This window comes from Gorilla gorilla, chromosome 4 (genome assembly GCF_029281585.2).
Source record: "Gorilla gorilla gorilla isolate KB3781 chromosome 4, NHGRI_mGorGor1-v2.1_pri, whole genome shotgun sequence".
NCBI classification, from domain to species: domain Eukaryota; kingdom Metazoa; phylum Chordata; class Mammalia; order Primates; family Hominidae; genus Gorilla; species Gorilla gorilla.
This window is the reverse complement of record NC_073228.2, coordinates 102522138-102545392: the sequence shown is the minus strand read 5'-3', so window position 1 is coordinate 102545392 and position 23255 is coordinate 102522138. Positions and strand designations below refer to the sequence as shown.

Sequence of the window (23255 nt, the reverse complement as noted above, 5' to 3'; positions counted from 1 at the left end):
AAAAAAGAGAGGAGAAGACATAAAACAATCAGAAAACAAATAATGAAATGGCAATAGAAAGTTCTTACTTATCAATAATAACATTAAATATAAATGAGCTAAAGTCTCTAATTAAAAAATGGAGTAGCTGAATGAATTTTAAAAAAAGACCCAATGATCTGTTGCCTACAAGAATCTCTTCACCTATAAAAACACATGTAGACTGAAAATAAAGGGATAGAAAAAGATATTCCATGCCAATGCAAACCAAAACAAGAGCAGAGTAGCTGCACTTCATCAGACAAAATAGATTTCAAGACACAAAGTATAAAAAGAGACATAGAAGGTCATTATATATGATAAATAAGTCATTTCAGCAAGAGGGTATAACAATTGTAAATATATACGCACTCAACACTGGAGCACCTAGATACATAAACCAAATATTATTAGAGCTAAAGAGAGAGAAAGACCTCATTACAATAATAGCTGGAGACTTCAACAGCCTTCTTTCAGTAATGGACAGATCATCCAGACAGAAAAGAAATAAAAAAAATGGACTTAATCTGCACTATAGACAACATGTTTCTAATAGATATTAATATTTACAGAACATTTCATTCAATGGCTACAGAACATACATTCTTCTACTTAGCACACAGATCATATTTAAGGATAGACCATATGTTAGCCCAAGGAACAAGTCTTTAAAAATTAAAAAAAAAATCATATCAAGAATCTTCTCTAACCACAATGGAATAAAATTGGAAATCAGTATCAAGAGGAGGGTGGCAGACCAAAATGGTGGAATAGAAGCCTACAGAGTTTGCCTGAAAGGAGCACCAAATTTCAACAACTATCTGCACAGAGAAAAGCACCATCACAAGAATCAATATCAGGTGCAGTAATCACAGTACCTGGATTTAACTTCACATCATTGAATGAGGCATTGAATTGGGTAGGAGAGACAGTCTTGTTTTGCCAACACTACCACTCTCCTGTCCACCAGCAGTGGGTGTGTGGTGTGGAGAATGAGTCAGAATTCTCTCAGATAAATTTAACAAAGAGATTGAAATATTAATAATTGAAAAGAGTCAAACAGAAATTCTAGAAAAATGCAACTGACATACTGAATAATGCATCAAAATATCTTAATAGCAGAATTGATTAAGCAGAAGAAAGAATTAGTGAGTTTGAAGACAGATTATTTGAAAATACACAGTCAGAGGATACAAAAGAAAAAAAATCATCTATAAGACCTAGAAAATACCCTCAAAAGGATAAATCTAAGAATTATTGGCCTTAAAGAGGAGGTAGAGAAAGAGATAGGAGTAGGAAGTTTATTCAAAGGGATTATAACTATTTAAAAATTCATATGGAACCAAAAAAGAACTCTAATAGCCAAGAAAATATTTGAAAACTACCAATCTGACAAGGGATTAAAAACCAGAATATATAAGGAGCTCAAACCACTCTATAGGAAAAAATCCAATAACTAGATCAAAAAACGGGAAAAAGATCTGAATAGACTTTCCTCAAAGAAGATATACAAATGACTAATAGTATACGAAAAGATGCTCAACATCATTGATAATTAGAGAAATGCAAATCAGAACCATGATGAGAAATCATCTCACCTCAGTTAAAATGGTTTTTATCCAAAAGATAGGCAGTGACAAACGATGGCGAGGATGTGGAGGAAAAGTAGCCATAGAACACAGTTGGTGGAAATGTAAATTAGTACAGCCACTATGGAAAAGAGTATGGAGGTTTCTCAAAAAACTAAAGATAGAACTACCATATGACCCAGCAATCCCTCTGTTAGGTGTATGTTCATAAGAAAGAAAATAAATAAATCAAAGACATATCTATGCTCCTATGTTTATTGTAGCACTATTTATAATAGCCAAGCTTTGGAAGCAACCAAAGTGTCCATCAACAGAAAAATGGATAAAGAAAATGTGATACATACACGCAACGCAGTACCATTCAGCTATAAAAAAGAAGAAAATTATGTCGTGGCAACAACACGGATGGAACTGGAAGACATCATATTAAGTGCAATTAACCAGGCATTTCTTCTTTGCATATTCTTCTCATTTGTGGTAGCTAAAAATTAAAACAATTGAACTCATGGGAGTAGGGAATAGAATGATGATTACCAGAGGCAGGAAACGGAAATGGGGGTAATGGAGCATGTTAATGGGTGCAAAAATGTATTTAGATAGAATGCATGCAATCTAGTAGTTGATAACACAACAAGGTGACTTAAGTCAACATAAACATATTGTCTATTTACAGATTACTAAATGAGTATAATTGGAATGTTTTTAACACAAAGAAATGATAAATGCTTGAGGTGATGGGTACTCCATTTACTCTGATGTGATTTTTATGCATTATGTGCCTGTATCAAAATATCTCGTGTACCCCATAAGTATATACACCTACTACGTACCTATACAATTTGTATTATTCCAGTTGCTCCCTGTCAGAAATACATTTTCTCAAGAATTATGCCTGCCATCTTACAGAAAAAGTGTTTAGGGTAATTGGTCTCATGGTTTAATTCAAATGCCCATATCAAACCATATGCTTAACAGTGTTACTACGTTTCCTAATCAGAGGCTTAATCAAAGGGTGATAAAGTGTATTTTCAAAACTGAAAATAAGTCATAAGGCTTTTGGTTTTTTGGCTTGGAATCTCTGAGAAGTAATAGCTAGATCTTGGAGAGAGGTTTGATTGGAAGGGAGAAGGAAGAAAGTGATCCTTCTCTGTAATTTACTGATTATTAGCATCAGGTTTTGTAATTTATTGTCTATTTGATGTCTAGCACTGTGCTCTGAACTAGAATGCATAGTTTCTTTCCATCTATAACCTCTAATATAATCGCCTATAATTTTAATTTTAATTTTAATTCTTGTTGATAACTATTGGTTCAAAAATCATGGTAAAACTTGAGAAATTCAAAAAACAGTGTCAATAATGGTATTATAGTAAATTATGAGCCAGACGAATCCTTTATTTTCCTTTTTGTCTCTTAAAAAGTCATCTGTATCTAGTAAGAAATTATAACACTGCCAAAGAGAATACCTACAACAAAACAAATGCCCACTTCTTATCTTTAGTCCTTTAGTTTCCTCTCTGAAGTCAACCAGATTTTGGATTCTTGTGTATACATATTCAGAGATATTCTAGTCTCTCCAAGCATCATGTATGTAAATATCTGTATCTTATACTTTCTTTTTTCCCACTTAGTAGTATCTGATTCTTACTTTTGTGCACTTTGTTTTTATGTTTACTTTTTAAAAAAACTTGGCCTATCTCAGTATATATACAGTATATACATATACATATATGTATATTTATACATATATACAGTATATATACACATATAGATACATATATATATCTGTGTATATATACACACATATACAGATATGTATATCTTTCATGTAACAGTTATATAGTATTTCATTATATACCTGCACCACGATTCAACTGACTTCCTACCGATGTACATACCAACTGGTGAACAACACTGTTTAAGGTTAAGAAAATGCAACAGAGCTTCATAGGTGGGAATACTGGGTCATAAGTCTATCTCTGGGTTTGATTCTTTATATTCCATGTGGTTTTGAGTCTATTTTACTGTGTTTCTGTGCTTCTCCCTGTGTTTTTTTCCCATTTGTCTGTTTCTTTCTGTCTACACGAATACATTTCTAGTCACTAATCCCTTTTTTGTATCTCACGGCTATGTGGACATACTTTAGAGTTTAAGTGTGGAATAGTGGGAAGCGTGGTGAGTGGAGATGGGACTCAGTTCTGGTTCTGCCACTAACCAGATTTCAGACATTTTCTTTTTATACCTAAAGCCATTAATTTTTCCATTTGTTGAGCTACTTAAACTTTAAAACTCCCCTTTGTATTATTTTGTGCATTTTTTTCTTTTACTTATCTGTTTATTCAGTCATCATTTAATACATTTTATGGAGAATATTCTATTCATCAGGTCTTGTGGAAAGCACTTATCAGTGGGGGAAATTGTAAAGATAAATGAAATATTTCTTGGTTTTGACTCAATCCAATGGAAAACACAGATAGAATCAAATAGGTATATTGCATGCAATTGTATTTACAAAGGAAATTTTAAGTTCCTGTTTTCCTAATTTTTAAAGTGGAGCAATGGAATATTGATGGGCATTTATTTAAAACTTCCTTTTTAATTGTAATGGAATAAATATTTCCTGAGGACCATTTGCCCTCGAGAAAACAAATAGAACAATTTATGATTGTATTATTTCAAAAAGGGAAGTGCTCAAGATTTTGCATAATGGGTAATTTTGTATTTTAACTGGTTCTTTTCAGTTATTATTCACATGTAGCAATTCACATGCTTGATAATTTGGGGAAACAGATGCATATCTCATTCTGATTAGTAAGGGATAGATGATGTGCCACATGTGGGTTGAGTCATAGACTGGCCATGAGGGAGAGACCATTTCTGCTACTGATGGAAGCAAGGGTGAGAAAATAAGATCTGGAGCTCACTTAGGGTCCTTACTACATAGGGGCAGGGACAGGATGCCAGAATACTAAAGAGAAAAAAAACACCACCACCTTTATGGGAATGGTAAAATGTAATGCTTTCTTGGAGTCCTGCTTCATTTAAAACTAAATACAGAGAATCTGTTCAGAGCTATTTGCATGCTTCTCTTCCATGAACTCTGTGCTACTAACCTATATCAGATTCTTTAAAAAATATTTTAAATGGTAAATATTTAATCGAGAAATTAATATTGGTATTCAAAAAAATGTAACCCCATTTATAGGAAGGTTTAGATAATGAAAATGTGAGTGTGAGGACATTTAATAGCCCATTGGCTGAAATATCATTAACATTTTATCTCACATAGTTTTGTTGTCATTGTCATTTAATTTTTTCTCCTAAGAAAAACTGAGAAAATGACCTGTAAGTTTGAAGGCTAAATATATTTCTGTGGGCAAGATGACTAATCAAATTAAAGATGAAAGTGCATCTATCCATCTACACATTGCAAGAACAAAAATAAAAAATTGCCTTTTATCTACTTTAATATTTAAATTATAAAATGTAACATATAGAGCTGAACATTATGTAAATGTAAAATCTTTCTGAGCCTCAGTTTTCTCATCTGTAAAGTGAAAATAATTACAATAATATGAATATATATTGGATAAGATTGTTATGAGAAATAAATAAAATAATGGATTTTTAATACTTAGCATAATGCCTGACACATGATTAGTGCTCAATTGTATTTGACATTATTAGGTGATATTCATAATCTGCTGAACCTGAAGAATAGAACTTGTTCCAGAGCAGGGAAATAAGAATGAATATGACTAATAAATAGGTGTTACTTTTAGGATTTGCATAAGTTAAAGTACAAGTGCATTACTCTGTTGAGAATGGATGAGGAATTGCTTCTGTGCCTAATTTCTGAGGAATTAGTGCTTTATTATCTGTTCTCAAAGGAGGACTTTAAGTGGGGGAATTCTGAGCATATTGGAGAATTTCTATATATTATCTTTCAATAAAATTACATGTATTTTGTCAAACTTGGGGAAATATTTTTGGATGTACCACATTGCATAGGTGCCTTTTAAATATTAATTTTTAACATAATTCCATTAAAGCCAAACTTCAACTGTATACATACATTTTTGACAAATAGCTGCCGCTCTTTCTCATCTTAGGAAATGATAGGGTAGATGTGCTTACTAAAAACTGACACATACAAACAGCACCCTTGCTCAGGAGCTCCCTCAAGTTTAGCAACAGAAATGTAAACAATATCTTCTAGAATTGGCTCCCATGTCTATTTAGTGTTTATTAATTGGACTCACCTTTGCTTGAAACCTGATCTTTGCCCAGTCGTGTTCTTTCTTCCTTCTCACTAGCCCCAGCGTTTTCCTCTCTTTCTTGTTTTTTCTACCTTTCTCCCTCCTGCAGTGAAAAAAGCAGTATGAAACTTCCCTCTAGAGACCCTCCATCAAACGGCCATATGGGTTTAATGTATAATGCATGCAAAGCAGCGTGAGTTGCAGATGATTCAAAAGAGAAGCTTCTGAGGCTGGGCTCAGGAGGCATTCTTTAATAATTATTAGGAAATCAAAGAGCATCTTACTGTTATTCTAGTCATTTGACTGTAATGTAATAACCTTGGCCCAAATAGTGCCAGGGAGTAATATACCGCCATAATGCAACCTTCTCAACACAATTATTGTGCAAATGCACTTCTTCATAAGTAATAGGTTCATTGTCTTTAGAATTTCCTGCTTAGATTTGACTAGAAATCTATGGACACCTGTCTAACTTGAGATATATCACTAAGGTCTCAGGCAGACACAAAATAATGCGAGGTTTAATTTAGATGTTAATTTGTCAGTAACATATTAAGAAACTATTTTGGGAGAGGCAGTTAGGGCAAGACTTGGGCATGGTCTTTCAGCTAGTGATGTCAACTTTTAAGAGAATGTCTTTTTTCTTTGCTTCTGGCCCAGGGATAAGATTTGAAATTAAGACTTGTGAACTTTTACTTTGCCACCATACCCCAAATTTTTACACTTAATCAGGGGTTTTAAAAACCCTAAAAAGTAGTAGAATGTAGAAATATTTATTGGGCACTTAATATGAGTAATGAGCTCTTGGTAAGTTATGAACAAACAAAGCTGTTCCTCAAATAAATCAGTGTGCATGACTTCACTTTTGATGTCTACAAGGAAAATTCTGCAATCCTTCGGCAAATCTTAGTGGAGATACATTATTTATTGGGAAAAATTGGTCCAGAAGTTTTCTAAGGTGAGCAAAAATACTGGGGACAGTTCGTCTCATTTACCAAGGAGCTGCAGTCAAGGCTCTCTGGATATTTTATGAGTAAAGATACATGCATAATTACTTCGTAAAGTTCCAGGGCTATGACATTTGATCCAATTTTAGGAATATTCTGTAAAAGAGAGAAGACTGAATGTTTAAAAAAAATCAGGGTTTCTTTAAGCTGAAAGGAAATTTAGATGGCACAGATTTAAGGAATCATTGAATTTAATCTGATGTAGGGCCTAGATAGTAGATAGCATGGTCCTCTTATATTGCACATGAAAGAACTGAGGACAAGTCATCAACCATACACTTATTATATGGGATTCATCAGGTGGACATTCAACCTCGGCTTAAACACTTCCAGTGACAGAAAGGTGACTTTTCTTGTGGCTACTATCCCAGTATTGAATGTCTTAAATTGTTATGCAAATTATTATGCAAATTTCCATATACAAATTTTCCTTTTACAAAATTCACTTTTCATTATTTTTTGCTCAGCGTGTCAGAAAGCGAATCATAAAATGATTTATCAAAAATCGACCTCTTTAGCATTTCATTTTTGCTAGCACAATGATATTTTGATGTTGCAGCACAAATCCATGGGAAAGAATAGATTGTTGATGATGTTAGGAAAACTTGTTCTCTATATAGAGTACCTTACAATGTATACCTAATTAAATACCTACATGTGAAAAGTGATTGTATAAAGTAAGAGAAGATAATTCAGGAGCATATGTTTGTGATTTAGGAGCAGGGAAGGAGTTGTTAAACACAACCTTTAAACTGTAAAGCATAGGAAGAAAACTGGTCATATTTTTTATCAGAATTAAATATCTGTTCAATGAAGGACATCACAGACTAAGATAATGCATAGGTAACAGGATGACAAAAGGTGGGAATCATTTGTAATATCTACAAGTAATAAGGCATTAATAACTAGACTGGAAAAGGAATTTTTGCAAATTAACAAGAAGCTGACAGAAACTCCAATAAAAAATGAGCATGAGATTTGAAAGGCAGCTTACAAAGTGGCATCTCAAGAGGTTAACAAGCAAAGAGATGCTCAAATTCATTTGTAATGCTGAAAATGCAAATCAAAAGAATGATGAGCTATCATTTTATACCTATGCTCCAGACATTAAGTAGAAAGCTAAACAATGCCAACTATTGACAAGTTTGTAGAGGTATAGGTATCCATATTTATTGCTGGTGGGAGATAAAACTAATGTATCCACTCAGAAGGGCAATATGAGCTCACTTATTCAAATCTATGTTCTCATACCTTATGTCTAAATTATTTATTTCTTCAATATATATCCCAAGAAAAGTCTCACACGGATTCATTAGGGGACATGTACAAGGATGTTTATTGCTGTATTATTTGTGGTGGTGGGAGTTGAACCAATCATCACTGGCAGAGCAGATAATAGAATGTGTTGGGTGTATATTATGGAATACTATATAGTAGTTAGAAATAATAAATGATATTCATATAGCAAATATAGATGGATTTTAAAAACACAGTGCTTAGTGAACACATGAAAACACTATTTACCTAAATAAATTCATATATTAGAAATCACAATTGGAATTCATGCATTTAAAACAAAAAAATCACATTTTTATAGTTAAATATATAATGAAAACTAAACACATTGAACAGAATGAAATGACTGCCTAGAGAGGGAGTAGTGAATAGCATGTAGGAAAGGAAATAAGAGGGACCAAATAAAGAAAAGAGACTTTTTTATAGTCCAATGTAATAACATGCCCTGACCTACACAGCCTGATTAGCTCAACCCTTTGCATCTGAAGGTCAAAGGAAAAAGATACCTCATAACAATGCCTTGAAGAGCCTTTGGAATCATGGAAAAAAAATTCCTAAACATATTTAGCATCAGTGACATTTTATCATAATCTAAATATTTGACATTAGAATACTGCATGTAAATACAAGGAACTTGAAATTATCCAAAATTAGTTTGGCTAATCAAATACTGTGGTTAATTGTGAAGTTTTTATTAAACAGGTACATTTAGAAAGAACAAAGCTACAAAGCTTACTAATAAAATGTTGAACATTTATTCTTGTCACCTTCCCACTATATTTTTCACTGTTTTGCATTCTTAACCTTATTTGGGAACTGGTCACTTTTCAATTGTTATACCTCTGATTCTCCAGCTTTTTTCCCCCTACTATGTTGTATGTAACAGGCCAGAAGCCTGTTTTAAAAAAAAATCCTGTTGTTGTTATTATTATTATTATTTAACCATTTTGGAATGGAGCCATTTCTAAATTACTTCCTATTCAGGAGCAGAAGTAAATGCTGGTAGGCATTTGACAGCATAAATATAGTGTGGGTTCCTGGGCAAGTGACATGGGCAGTCACATAGGGCTTCATTCTCAGAAGGGACCTGGGCTTGTTTTCAAGCTCTGTAGTCACCACCCTGAAATTTTTAATAATGTTTTTAACAAGGGGCCCCACATTATTATTACACACTGGACTCTTGCTCTCAAATTGTATAGCTAGCCCTGCAGAAATAAATGCAGAATTAAATGTATTTAACAGTGCTTTGTTGAACATCTCTCATGTACTAGGCACTGGCAACTCAAAGGTAAATAAGGAATTCCTCTTCTTTATTATAACAAAGGAGACACACATTGGAGTTCATTATAACAAAGGAGACACACATATCAACAACTAATTTATAGGGCAATACATATTCATGATTGTGAAAGCCTGCTTCCCATGAACATATTTTTGTTTGGGAGGTGTGGGGATTTACAAATGAACAAAGGAGTTAGAAGTGTTTGTTTCACATAGATGCGTAGAATCAAATAGATATTAGAATTAGTTCATTTAAAACACAATGGAAGTAAATCATTCCTACCCAGAAATGCTCTGTAATTTCATTTGAAATTAGTACTGAATATTATTTGAAGGAGAATTTCTGAAATACCAAGCTACTTAGTTTTTGCTTTTTAACTAAATGGTAATTTTGATAGCAAAGAAAAACTGGGTCCAATTTCACTGGCTTTGTTGATGCATGTCTTCAGTCAATTTATTTCATTTCCATTGCATTTTCAGTTTCTAATTTCTGATTTTTCTCTTCCATGCTCTCATTAATTAATCTTGTAGGCTTCTCTTTGTTTGCAAAATCCGATTTCTAAAGTTTTGATCATCACAATTGTTTTTTTGCTCTTCCAGTGAATTTGTAATACATTAAATCTCTTATTTATCCATGTAATTCTCACTTGAACTTCAGTAAGCATTCTGGCTGAAGAACTAGAATTGGCTCGGGGTGAAAGAATGCCATAGCTTTTCTCTAATTCTCTTCCAGAGCTAAGTTTTACCAGTATTTGAAAACCAAGATGGTATGTATTGCATCTATCATCCAGTTAGAATATAAAACTCATTTAAAACCACACATTTATTTTTGACATAGAGAGAGAGAAAATAATAATTTTGTTTTCAAAAGCAATGAATGAAAGCTTAGAATCTGTTCTTAGGTTCACCCTCATTGGGCTTTTTGGTGCAAAACAGCTAATATACTCCTACCTCATTTTTCTAAGTTTTGTCATTTTTCTAATTTGAACCATGATGTTAGCTAGACTAGTTTACTTTAAAAAATTAAAAATAACTTTATTGAGGTATAATTTACTTACAATAAGCATTTCTAATTATTTTTATTTGTTACTGAAGGTTTCCCTCTGACATCATTTTCTTTAACTTTGTTTAGCATTTCTAACAGCATAGGTCTGGTGTACACACATATTTTTTAACTTTTTTTCAGTTTTTCTGAAAATGTCTTCATCACTTCTTTATTCTCAAAAGATATTTTCACTTGTAGAATTCTGAGTTGGCAGTTTTGTTCTTTCACTACTTTAAAGATGTTGTTCCCTGTCTTCTAGCCTTCATGCTATGTGATCGGAGAAAGCTTCTGACCATTCAAGTCTTTCTTCCTGTGTATGTAATGTTGTTTCTTATTCTCTTTTGCTTTTGAAATTTTCTCTTTGCCTTTAGTTTTCAATAATTTGATGTGTCTAGGCTTGGCTTTCTTAACATTTCTGCTGTTTGGGGATTTGGACATCTCAGATTTATAAATTCATATATTTACCTAATTTGGTAAAACTAGGTAAATATATAAATTTATATATATATATATTTAATAGTGAGACATGAGTTTTATATATTTATAGACATTATTTCTTTGAATATATATGTGTATATGTGTATATGTGTATATATATACACATATACATATATTCAAAGATTCAAAGAAATAATGTATATATATGTGTATGTATGTGTATATATATATATATATATATATATATATATATATATATATATATATAAAAAACTCATGTCTCACTATTCTCCTTCTGGGACTCCAATTACCCCTTTGATATTGTCCTACATAATCTTGAGACTTTTACAATTTATTTTATAATTTTTTTCTGTTTATCAGAATTGATAATTTATTTTGATCTATTATGTACACAGATTCCTTCCCTTGTCATCTTTATTCTGCCATGAAACTGAATTTTAAATTTTCACCTGTTAGATTTTTTTCATTTCTGAAATTTCCATTTGTTTTTATTAGGTTGCCTATTTCTGTGCTATTTTCCATCCATTAGTTCATTATATGAATATTTTCGTTGTTCTCATTGAGCTTAATTATAGTTGCTTTAAGTCTTTGTAACAATTCCAACATCTGGGTTATCTCAGAGTTGGGCTCCGTTGATTGCCTTTCTTTGTGATGTGGTAACATTTTTCTGGTCTGTGAATGTTGAGTAAGTTTGAATTGTATCTTGGACATTTGAGACTCTGTAATCTGCTATAAAATATATTCTAAAAACTGTTAATATTTACTGACCAGCTTATGCCTGTGAAGAAACAGCCCAAGAGTGAGGAGAGAATTACCAGAAAGAATTAGAGGGAACAGTGCCTAATGCCGAGGTAGGGCTTGGAATATTGCTTTGTCCCATCAGCCACAATGGAAAAACCTCATAATACATGAGCAATGAAGAGAGTACTCAAAATGGTCTTGCCTTGTTTTGGGGAAATAATTAGCCCTAGACTGAAACTGTTCTGCTCTCATCTGTCAAATCTTAAAAACAAGATGTATAAAGATCAAACTATTTCCAAATTATTTAATTGTGTCCCAAAGCAAAATATTTATAGAAATACAACATGTCTAGTTCGATAAGGTAAAATTATAATGTCTGGTATCTAACCAAATATTACTAGGCATAAAAAGAAGCAGAAAAATAGGATCCATAGTGAGGAGAAAAACAAATCAATTAAAACCATCCTGGGACTGATACAGATGTTAAAATTAGCTGACAAGAACATTTTTAATGTTTTATACAATGATATTCCATACAGTTAAAAAATTTAAGTAGAGATATGGAATACATAAAAAAGATTGAAATTAAACTTCTAGAAATAAGAAGTACAATGCCTCATATATGTGTGTGTGTGTGCACATGTGCATGCACAGACACATATACATATATAGGAACCTGAAATAGTATGCAAAAAAAGAAACAAATTACAACAGTCACAAATAAAATAGGAATAAAATTAATCAAGGAGGTTAAGGACATATACCTTGAAAACTCCAAAACACTGATTGAAGAAATTGAAGGGGACACAATTCAATGGAAAGATATTCTGTGTTCATGGATGGGAAGAATTAATATTGTTAAAATATTCATACTACCCCAAGTGGTCTATAGATTCAATACAATGACATTTTTCATGAAAAGAGAAAGACAATTCTAAAATTTGTATGAAACCACAAAAGACCCCAAATAGCCAAAGCAACCTTGAGCAGAAAGAACAAAGCTGAAAGCATCACCTTACCTTATTTTAACATACACTACAAAGATATGGTAATCAAAACAGCATGCTGCTGGCATAAAAACAGACATATATACCAATGGAACAGAATAGAGAGCCCAGAAATAAACCCACAGGTAACAACCAAATGATTTTCAACAAAGTTGCCAAGAACATACAATGAGAAAAGAACAGTCTCTTTAATAAGTGATGTTGGGAAAACTGGATATCCACATTCAGACTTTTATCTCACACTATATACAAAATTCAACTCAAAATGGGTTAAAGACTTAAATGTAAAACTTGTGAATATAAAATTACTAAAAAAATAGTAAAAAAAGCATTGTGATACTGATCTAGGGAATGAGTTTTTGGATATGATCCCAAGCACAAACCACAAGAGCAAAAATAGACAAATGAGATTACATCAAATTATTAAGTTTCTGTAGAACCAAGGCAACAATCAACAGAGTGAAGAGACAATCAACTAAATGAGATAAACTATCTGCAAATCATACATCTGATAAGGGGTTAGTATTTAAAATATATAAGAAAGTCAACTCAATAGCAGGAAAACACATAACCTGATTTAAAAATGGGCAAAGGACCTGGCTAGATATTTTTTCAAAGATGACATGCAAATGGCTAACACGTAGATGAAAAAACTCTCAGTATCATTAATTATCACAGAAATGCAAATGAAAACCACAAGATATCACTTCACACCTGTAAGAATGGCTATTATCAAAAAGATGAAAAATCACAGATGTTGGCAAAGATGTGGAGAACAGGAAACCATTGTATCCTGTTGGTGGGAACGTAAATTAGTGTAGGCATTACAGAAAACATAATTTCAAAATTATATTTAAATTAGTTTTTAAAATTTGATTAAAAAATTAAAACTAGAACTATGATATGATCCAGCAACCCCACAACTGTGCAAATATCCAAAGGAAATGAAATCAGTATGTGGAAGAGATATTTGCATTCAGACGTTCCTAGCATTATTCACAATAGCCAAGATCTGGAATCAACCTAAGTGTCCAGCAAATAAATGGAGAAAGAAAGTGTTTATATATACACACACACACACACACACACACACACGCGCGCGCGCCATGGAATACTATTCAGGCATAAAAAAGAAAATCATGTCACTTGTGACAATATGGATGAACCTTATACCATATACAAAGGACATTATGTTAAGTAAATAACCCAGACAGAGAAAGACAAATGCTGCATAATCTCATTCATATGTGGAATTTTTAAAAGTTGAACTCATAGAACTAGAGAATAGAGTGGTGGTTCCCAAGGACTGAGGGTTGGAGGTGGGATTTGGGCAGATGTTGGTCAAAGGATTTACAATTTCAGTTAGATAGGATGAATAAGTTCAAGAAATCTATTGTACATGTTGAGTATATTAATGACAATATATTATATTCTTGAAAATAGCTAAGACAGTAGATTTTAAGTGTTCTCACTACAAAACGTAAGTTTACGAGCTAATGCATATGTTAATTAGCTCAATTTACCTGATACTTGAGGATGTGCCCTGTATCAAGGGAATATCACTATTGTGGCACTTACGAAATACTAAACTTAGCTCACTGAGGTCACAATTATAGATATTTCAACAGCTAAAATTTTTTAATGCCATGGAAATACGTAGACATCCCATGAGTTGTCTCCAGCAAAAGAATAGCTCTCACTTCTTGGGTAAGTTGATCCAAGATAGAGTATCTATTGCTCTACAGACAACTTTCTTGTAATGTCTCTAGTTTAAGCACCATTGTTACTACCGAGTACTGGACATGTATCTTGAGTACATCAGAGAATGTGCTCAAAACATTCTTGCCATTGGTTTGCCAGTGGACAGCTACTATTGACACAGGCACCAATTGTGGTCCATTAGTTGAGATCATACGTTATAATGTGAAATCCCAAATTAGAAAGCATGGTCACCTACAGAAAAGAAACTAATGTGACTGATTTTCTCAGCTGCAGGTTGGGGCCTGGCAAGCATTTAATCTTCATTAAATACGGAAGTACAGTTGTTTACCTTCATGGCTAATTTAGTAAGAGGAGGAAAGCTAATAAACTTTTGAGGTTCATGGATATTTAGGGCTTAATATAAAGTGGCTTTATCTATGAGACCATTTTTCTGTGTTTGAATCTTGACTACAATTTATTAGCCATATGATCTTGGTTAAACTATTTTACCTCCTTACTTATAAAATAGGTCTAATGCTATCTATCTTAGAGAGTTATGAGGATTGAATGAGTTAATAGATAAATGTACTTAGAAGAATGCTTGATTCACGGTTAGCATTTAATAAATATTAACTATTATTATTGCTGTTGTTATTATTATCACCAGATAAGCTTAGGAAATGTTTTGAAATTTCCCTACAACCAATACATAACTGCTGATTTTTCACAAATTGTAAAGTTTATAAAAATAAATCTCAATATTTAATGTACATGTATATATTCCACACATATATTTTAGTATTTATTTCTACATCTATGACTTTATTTATCTTTACTTTCCTTTTTCCAGTATTATTTTTGAAGGTCTTTGAAACAAGGAAGATACTATGTTTTATAAATAGATTCAAAGCATCCAAAACATAGGTGTTCAATACATAGTTGTTGAATAAAATTGTATTCAGTTGAAGAGGAGAAGAAAAACTGTTTTGAGTCATTTCTCCCCCCGCTATAGAGCCAGCTGAGCTACGGAGCACAGAATATGAACTTGGAAACAGAAGTTCTGGTTTTGGGCCTTTTGTTTATGACCTCTGTGTCACTGTGACCATCATTTAATAGCTTTGAGCTCCAGTTTCCTCATCTTTACAGTGGGCAACTAATACCCTTTAGACTCATAATAAGAATTAAATTAAAAGTAAATAAAGCCACCCACATGTTAGATATGATTATTTTTATTTTGTTACCACCTATTATTCTTTCTTTTGCTTTCCAATTTTCTGGGAGATGTAAACTTTTAAATACTTTTCTATTTCCAGGGCCAAGTAAGTAACCTCTCAGTCAGAGTACTTTCTTCTCTTCTGTTGCCTGCTCAGTCAGTTTCCTACTACTTCCTGGACTTAACCTTCCAAACATGACTCAGTGCAGATGAGATCAACCATATCTATATCTTACGTTTCCCCCCTTACTTAATTTTATATCTTCCTTTTTGGAAACAACACAAACCCAAAGAGACATGATCAATAATTCTGCCATTATTACTTTATGTAGATCCTGCCTTACCTCTTCCATAGTCCTTCCTTGTCCAGCCTGGGTCAGTTCTACCTCATTTCATTTCAATCTGGATACTACATGTGGAATGAGTGACATCTGGCCCCATTACAAAAAGAACAAATAAACTGTATCTAGCCAGTTACAAATGCCACACAAAAGAACAAGATCTTTCTCAGGCAATGCTTTTTTGTTATTCTAATGTGGTTTTTATTGCACATTATTTTTCTTAATTGTAATTTATTTGAGCCTTTCCTACTATGAAAAGATCAACTATCATGACCTGCATTTTTTTCTTAACACTGAAGCATGGGGGAAAACTCAGGGATGCTAGACTTCTGCGTTGAAACTTAGAACAAAAACACACACACACACGCAAAAACTAATTTACTCTTCTTATATATTGTAAATCACTTCTTTGTTTTGGAACACAGTGCTTTTTCATTATTCATTTTGAAACTGATTCATATAATTGTTGTTATCCTGACATTACCTGATAATTTTTTTGTCCATGTATTTTAAAATATTGTCAACTTGCTTGTAGGCTCGTCTGAAAGTTTGCAGGCCAAACAGAATAGCTGGCCCTGCAAACTCTTAGGCAGTGGACCTAGTGAATTTCTTACACCAGTAGTTCTGACTGAGAAAGATGCTCCCCACCTCTTTTTTTTTTAGTACCTTGAGAGACTACTTGCAACTCCTAGACCTAAGTGCACACTGAATTTATGGCAACCAGAAGTCTCATCCTAAAGGGTCAATAACCTTCCTGGAAACTTACGGCAAATGATTTCCTGGACCTTTCTTTATTTTAGGAAGTAACTCAATTTAGAGTTCCCTAGTAAGGTGCATACTGATTAGGGTAGAGGAATGGAATCTTATCCTAGATACAAGTCAGGTGGATCAATGAATGTCATCCCCTGATTTAGTTTTAGAAATAAAATAAATAATGTATTTGACATTGTGTAAACACAGCAATGATATGTTTCTAAACATCAAGGCCAGCATTAAGCAGAACTTTGCATTCTTAAGTTTTTAATCAATAAATGTTTTTGAAAAGATGTCAAATTCTTGATAACTAGGCTTCATTATAAGTCAGTAAATATATTGTGAGGCTATATAAAATTTCAGTAGGTTTTCCCCAGATTTCATCACTTGCCCTAGGGTGTAAGGTTTACTCTCTATGAGCTTGAATACTGAAATTGGATTTTTAAGTTGGTATATGGTCTATGAAGAAAGGGTTAATTACTTTTTAAAATATCTTTTCAAGTAACAAGTTGAAGAAAATATCTTTAAGTGATTTTTAAAAAACAATTTTATTTGTGTAAATGTCTTGGGTACTAGTGTAATTTTGTTACATGGTTAGATTGTGTAGTGGTGAAGTCAGGGCTTTTAGGGTATCCATCACCCAAACAATCTACAGTGTACCCACTAGGATATTCATATATGACATTTTATAAACATCCTAGAAATAGAACTCTTTCCCTTGAAAGAGTTTTGAAAAATGTTTTTTTGTGTTTTTTTCTGAAAATCATAATATACATTTTTTGCACCATAGCAACTGATTTTACAATTTTTTATTTAAGAGATGGAGTCTCATTCTGTCACCCAGGCTAGACTACAGTGGTGCATTGATAGCTCAGGGCAGGCTTGAACTTCTGGGCTGAAGTGATCCTCCTGCCTCGGCCTCCTGAGTAGCTACGACTACAGGCAGACACCACTACACCAAGCTAATTAAAAAAAATTTATTCAGAGAGGGTCTGGCTATGTTGCCCAGGCTGGTCTTGAACTTCTGGACTCAAGCAGCCCTCCCACTTCGGCCTCCCAAACCTTTGGGATTAAAGGCATGTGCAGTTACACCTGGCCTGAGTTGAAAATTTCAATACAGACTCAAATAAAAGCTTTTCAGTAGCCTGGTGTGTCAAAAGGGAACTTAAATGAATTGTTCAGTGATTAAGTGGCATTTGAAGGAGGACTTTTAACTTTGATTGCCTCTGCATTCAGTCAAAATGACCTGATCAGCTTATGTGACATTCTGCCTTTCAGATCTCCTCACCTGCTATCACTGTTATTAGATACTTTACCCCGAATATCCTCCCATCTCATAGTGGCAAGGCAAGGCCTCACCAGAGATGCTATCTTTTGAACTGTGTATTTTTTTGCAAAAGAAACTTTGAAGATTACTTTAGTAAAAAGCATTTAGTGATTTTTAAATGTATTTTAAGACAGTCTTAGAAATTCTGGAAGATGATAGAATTCAGATTCAGATATGTGGGGATTTGTAGATCAGTTTACAATGATGTATTTTTGTGGTGATTTCTGAGATCAGAGCTGGGTATAGACCAGATTCTCAAGATGAAGCTATGAGCTGAATCAACATCTAGTATCTAGGGGACTGTCAATTACCTTTCAGTCAAGCACTCTTGGATAATTGCAAAGTAAATACATCACCTGGTACCCCCATATGCTCAGGGTCCCCTAGCTCAGAGTTGATGCCATTCTTTCTAATGAGGCTTGAGCTTTTTACCAATTAATTGTATAGCAATCCTTTTTAAGATACTGAAGGCAACGGCATCTTTTGAAACCTTATCTGAGAGACAGTTATTTTATGAAGAGACCATGGCATTCATATCACACTAGCTTCTAGTTATTGCCAGGAACATTGGAAAGATATGTGGAAGCCTTTACTAAATATAAAGTTTCATAAAAATACAAAATACAAGGGTCTATTGTTATAATTTGACAGGCTGTAGTTAATATTTAATTTCAGTCACTTACGGAAGCATGGAAGCCACCTGCCTGGTATGGAGCCCATGAGCTATTATCTACTTGGATCTGTCCCAAGGCTAGGCCTGCAAGGCAGGAAGAAAGGAGGGAATAGACACTGCTCTGGCTGAAGGGTAGCAGCACAGCCTCTCTCCCACCCTATGACTGAATGTGCTGCCACGCAGGACGTACCCAGATGCATTGTGCTGTTTATTTATTTACTGGTTGATGAATTTGTAGCTAAACAATTCCTTCTTTTTAAAATAAACTTTAAATTTTTTTAAACTTTCCATTACTCTGCCAAGATCCCCCGTTGTCATTTTTTTTTCTATAAACCCGTAATGTATTTGTAACAGCTGTTTTAAAGTTCTTATCTGCTAATAAAAACAGCTGGGCCACTTATGGGGTAGCTTCTGTTGGTATTCCTTTTCTCTTGATTATGGGTCAGATTTTCCTGCTTCTTTGTCCTGTATTATTTGACTGTATATGGGACACGATGATTGACATGTTGTAGAAACTCTGCATTTTGTTTCTTCCTCTAAAGTTGTTGCGTTTTGTTCTTTTGGGCTGTTAAATTATTGACTAAACATCTTGACCTGTGGATAGATGGTTTTAGGCTGGTGTAGTGTGGGCTGCTTTTTGTTCTGTCCTTAGTCCTAGAGAGCATAGTCCTTAGTACTGGCCTTGTGTCTAAGGTGTGGTCCTTCTGGGGTTTTGTTGGAAAGCCTGATGTCTTCATCAGGCTCCTCTAACTTGATAAGACTTAAAAGCCAAACTATGCATCCCCTGAACTAGGTGGCTGGTAAAATTCCTGCCTTTCAGCTGTTGCTTTCTTCTAAGTCATGGGTCATATTCTTATACATGAACAGTCTAATAGTCAACCAACAATTTGAATAAAATTTTAATGCAGATTTTGTTCTTCCCTTTCTGTGAATTTCTCCTTTCTAGGATTTTTCTGACAACCCAATGTATTTTTTAGTAGCCCACTAAGGCTACCTCTTTGCATCTGAGATGTATTTCACTAGACTCCATAGCAAATTAGGACAGGCCCTCCGGGGAACAGTGATTAAAGGTGGCAGTCATCTAATTTGCTTCCCTTCTTTCACATAGCATATCCTCTCTTGTATATGCCTTCTTTTGTTTTATTTCAGTGCATTCAAACTTTTTTTTTAGAAAATATTTTGCCCAGAGTTTATATTAATTATCAGTGGGAGAGTTAGTCTGAAATAAGCTATTCTGTCATTACCATAAGAGAGATGTAAACATTAACAAATTACATTATACATACACTAGCACAAAGTAAACAGATGCATGTAAGCACCATCCACACAGCACTTTTTTAAAAAAATTATATTAGCTAACATTCATTAAGTGCTTACTTTGTGCTAGATAGTGTGTATGGAGCTTTACCATTACTGAATTATATTTTTAAAAATTAGCACACATTTACAGTAGAAAAACAAGTAAAAAGCATCTCTATGTATCAGTCAAGCAGCTTTAATAATTAGTAACACATAGCTGAACTTGCCTGCACTCACTTCTATCCCATTATATTATTTTTAAGGAAATTCAAGACTACATATCATTTTATTTGCAAATACTTCAGTATGCGACTCTAAAAGAAAAGTGATTCTGTTTCATTTATTTTTAACGTAAGTAAAATAGTATCAGGCTGAAAAATAACAGTAATTCTTTAGTGTTATCCATATTCAATATTCAATTTTCCCTAATTTTCTGTTCTTTTGACAGTATTTCCCCCTCCACATCTCACAGTCTGATCCATAGGTTATCTTTCCCTTTTATTTTCCTTATAAGTTATTTTTTGAAGAAACTTGCTTGTTCATATCATAGCTTTTCGCACATTTTGGATTTTGCTGATAGCATTCTAAGTGGCAGGTAACATTTCTCTGTCATTGTGTATCTTGTAAACTGATAGAAAGGCATAGAGGGGTGAGCAGATTCAGGTTAACTTTTCAGCACACTATTTCATGTTATGTGCTTTCCTTTGCATCACATCAGGAGGCCCATACTGTCTCATTGTCTCTAGCTTTGTGATATTAAGATTGATAAGTAGGATCAGGTGTTTTCAGCCCGATTCATATATTGTAGAGCCTCTCAACGGCTTTTGATCCAATTGTTTCAGCAACCGTTAACAGTCATTGCCTAGGGGTTACTTAATTCATCCATGCTTCATTTATTCTTTGTTCATTTATTGAACATATGTATATTCCAAACACTGCTAAGCACCAGTGGCACAAAGAAGTACAAATCATCCCTGCATATGAGCACCTTACACGTGTCTATTGGCCCGTGCCATAGCCATGTCTTTACATGATGCTAAACTTCTTTTATAGCCACAGACTTTTTGAGAATAAGAAATAATACATAATATTTTAGTCATTTAGGATTAGGAATTAGGTTTAAATTTCTATAAAGATATCATTATTCAGTATTAGATGAACTGGGTTTGAGTCCTGATTAGAGGACACTGAATCATCCATATATTGTGGGACTAGAATTGCAACCAACAATTTTGCCTGAATTATCTTGTGATGAAATAATGCAATGTACACAATCCATTTGGTATTCATATTACACTTTCTACTACCACAAGTCTGTTCTCAATTTGGCATATGCTTAGCTTATAGAGAAGTTTTTATTTTAGTTGCTTTTACATGGATTATTTATTGAACATATTTTCTTTATTATTTATTCTAAAATCTTTTCAAAATTTACTATACACAATTTAGGCACTTAAAAAATATTTTAACTTTTATTTTGGGTTCAGGGATACATGTGCAGGTTTGTTGTATGGGTAAACTTGTGACTTGGGGGTTTGGCATACAGATTATTTCGTCACCTGAGTACTAAGAATTTATGCATTGTAAATATAAACTTTTGTTTGGTTAATGTGACTAGTACAAAGTATTCACAAATATCTTCTTGAAGCTCATTTTGACTTTCTGAGATTTAACATTTATATTAAAGGTTGAATCAAGGGTCACATAGAACAATAAGTGTTCTAGGAAGCCACAATTTGTATACCTCTTTGAATACCTTATAGGACTTTGCATGCATATTTCAGCAGATGCATGTAGTCTCCACTGTTTATCTGGCAAGGTCCTGGGTACACTGACGAATGATAGAAAAAATTTCTGTCTCTTCGTGAAACATGCATTCCGGTGCTCTCTCTGTCACTGTGTTTATTGCAAGTTGAAATTCTCTTCTCTTCCCTAAAGTTGAATTTCTTCTCTTCCCTAAAGCTCCAGATATTCTCTGATATCATGATATACTAATGATAAATAATTTTTGTAATACACTTTATAATATACAAAAAGGGAAAATGGAAATTAATCTGCACAGAGTTATAGAAACATGAACCAGTTAACATGGTATATTTGGAAACTTTAAACTCCTTAGTATATCTAGATTGCATCATAGGCTTGGCCTGGTGGCAGGAAATGAATTTGAAGTCATAGAAGACCTTGACTGTTTCTCAAAAGACTTTGGAGACAAAAATAATTTGAGCCCTTTTATAAAAAATATAAAGACTTTATATTCTCTTTCACAGAAGACCAGGCCAGTCTCCAACCCAGCCCATGACATGTGGCTGCTACCATGTCAGGCACTTCCCTAGATCTTGCTGCATCCAAGATGGTGCTCTCCAGCCCCCACCCAGACTACACAGCCAGGTGCTGGAACTCTTGGGATTTGCCCTCCACTCAGCTCAAGCTTCTCTCATGGCCAACAGAACAATGAAGGTGTGTTACTTTGGTCAAGGCAATCAGGCTTCCTGATGCTCAGTTTGGTTATCCCCGAAGAGAACATAAGAAATATATGTGGATTATTTCTGCCCACGGGGTTCTGGTGGATCTCCACTGCTCCATCCCCTCTGCTTGGTGAGGACAGGTGGCTCTGCCATAGCTCTGTTGCTTGGTGACCTGCAGGTACCAGAAGATCCATAAGGAGAATTCCAGGAAATGGAGTTTAATCAATTTATATTAAAATACTGACCAAGAGACTGGACCATCAAGAAGATTGGCACACGTTGAGCAGGTCTTCATAACTAAGTCCTTGAGAGCTGACAGAGAGAGGATGCAGACCCTGGGCCAAAGAGGGAGGAAACTGGGGATCCTATATGGGGCTGCTGAGTACAAGGACTCATTCCCAGCCCCTAGTGGCTCTTGGGGAAAGACTGAGTTGAATAGGGGAGGAATGGCCCACTCTTGCCGCAGACTTCTGAAATCCTAGCTGCAGGAGACCCCACGACCCCCATGGACATTTGAGCTCGCAGGAAAAACTGCTTGGAGAAGTGGCAGGAACAGGACTCTAGCCTGTGTGGAGCCCAGAGAATTTGATGTGGGAATGGCTGCAGTGTAGCACAGCTATGTATGCCCACCTTCCAAGGCCTGCCATGCTCCTCCAGGTGGTTTTGGCCTTTCTTATCCAGTAGACCTGGACAGAGCAGGGCTGTCTTGCCTTGGGATGGGGCCAGTCTGATCTGAGTGCCCTGCTGTCTGCCGGCCTCTTCCAGGGTCCCTTTCTGG

General features: G+C 34.2%; 1 long non-coding RNA gene across 1 annotated transcript in view; it reads left to right on the top strand.

The window, feature by feature from the left end:
* LOC134758442 (uncharacterized) overlaps positions 1 to 23255 on the top strand; it is a 431048-nt gene that overhangs the window by 370485 nt on the left and 37308 nt on the right. The window lies entirely within an intron of this gene.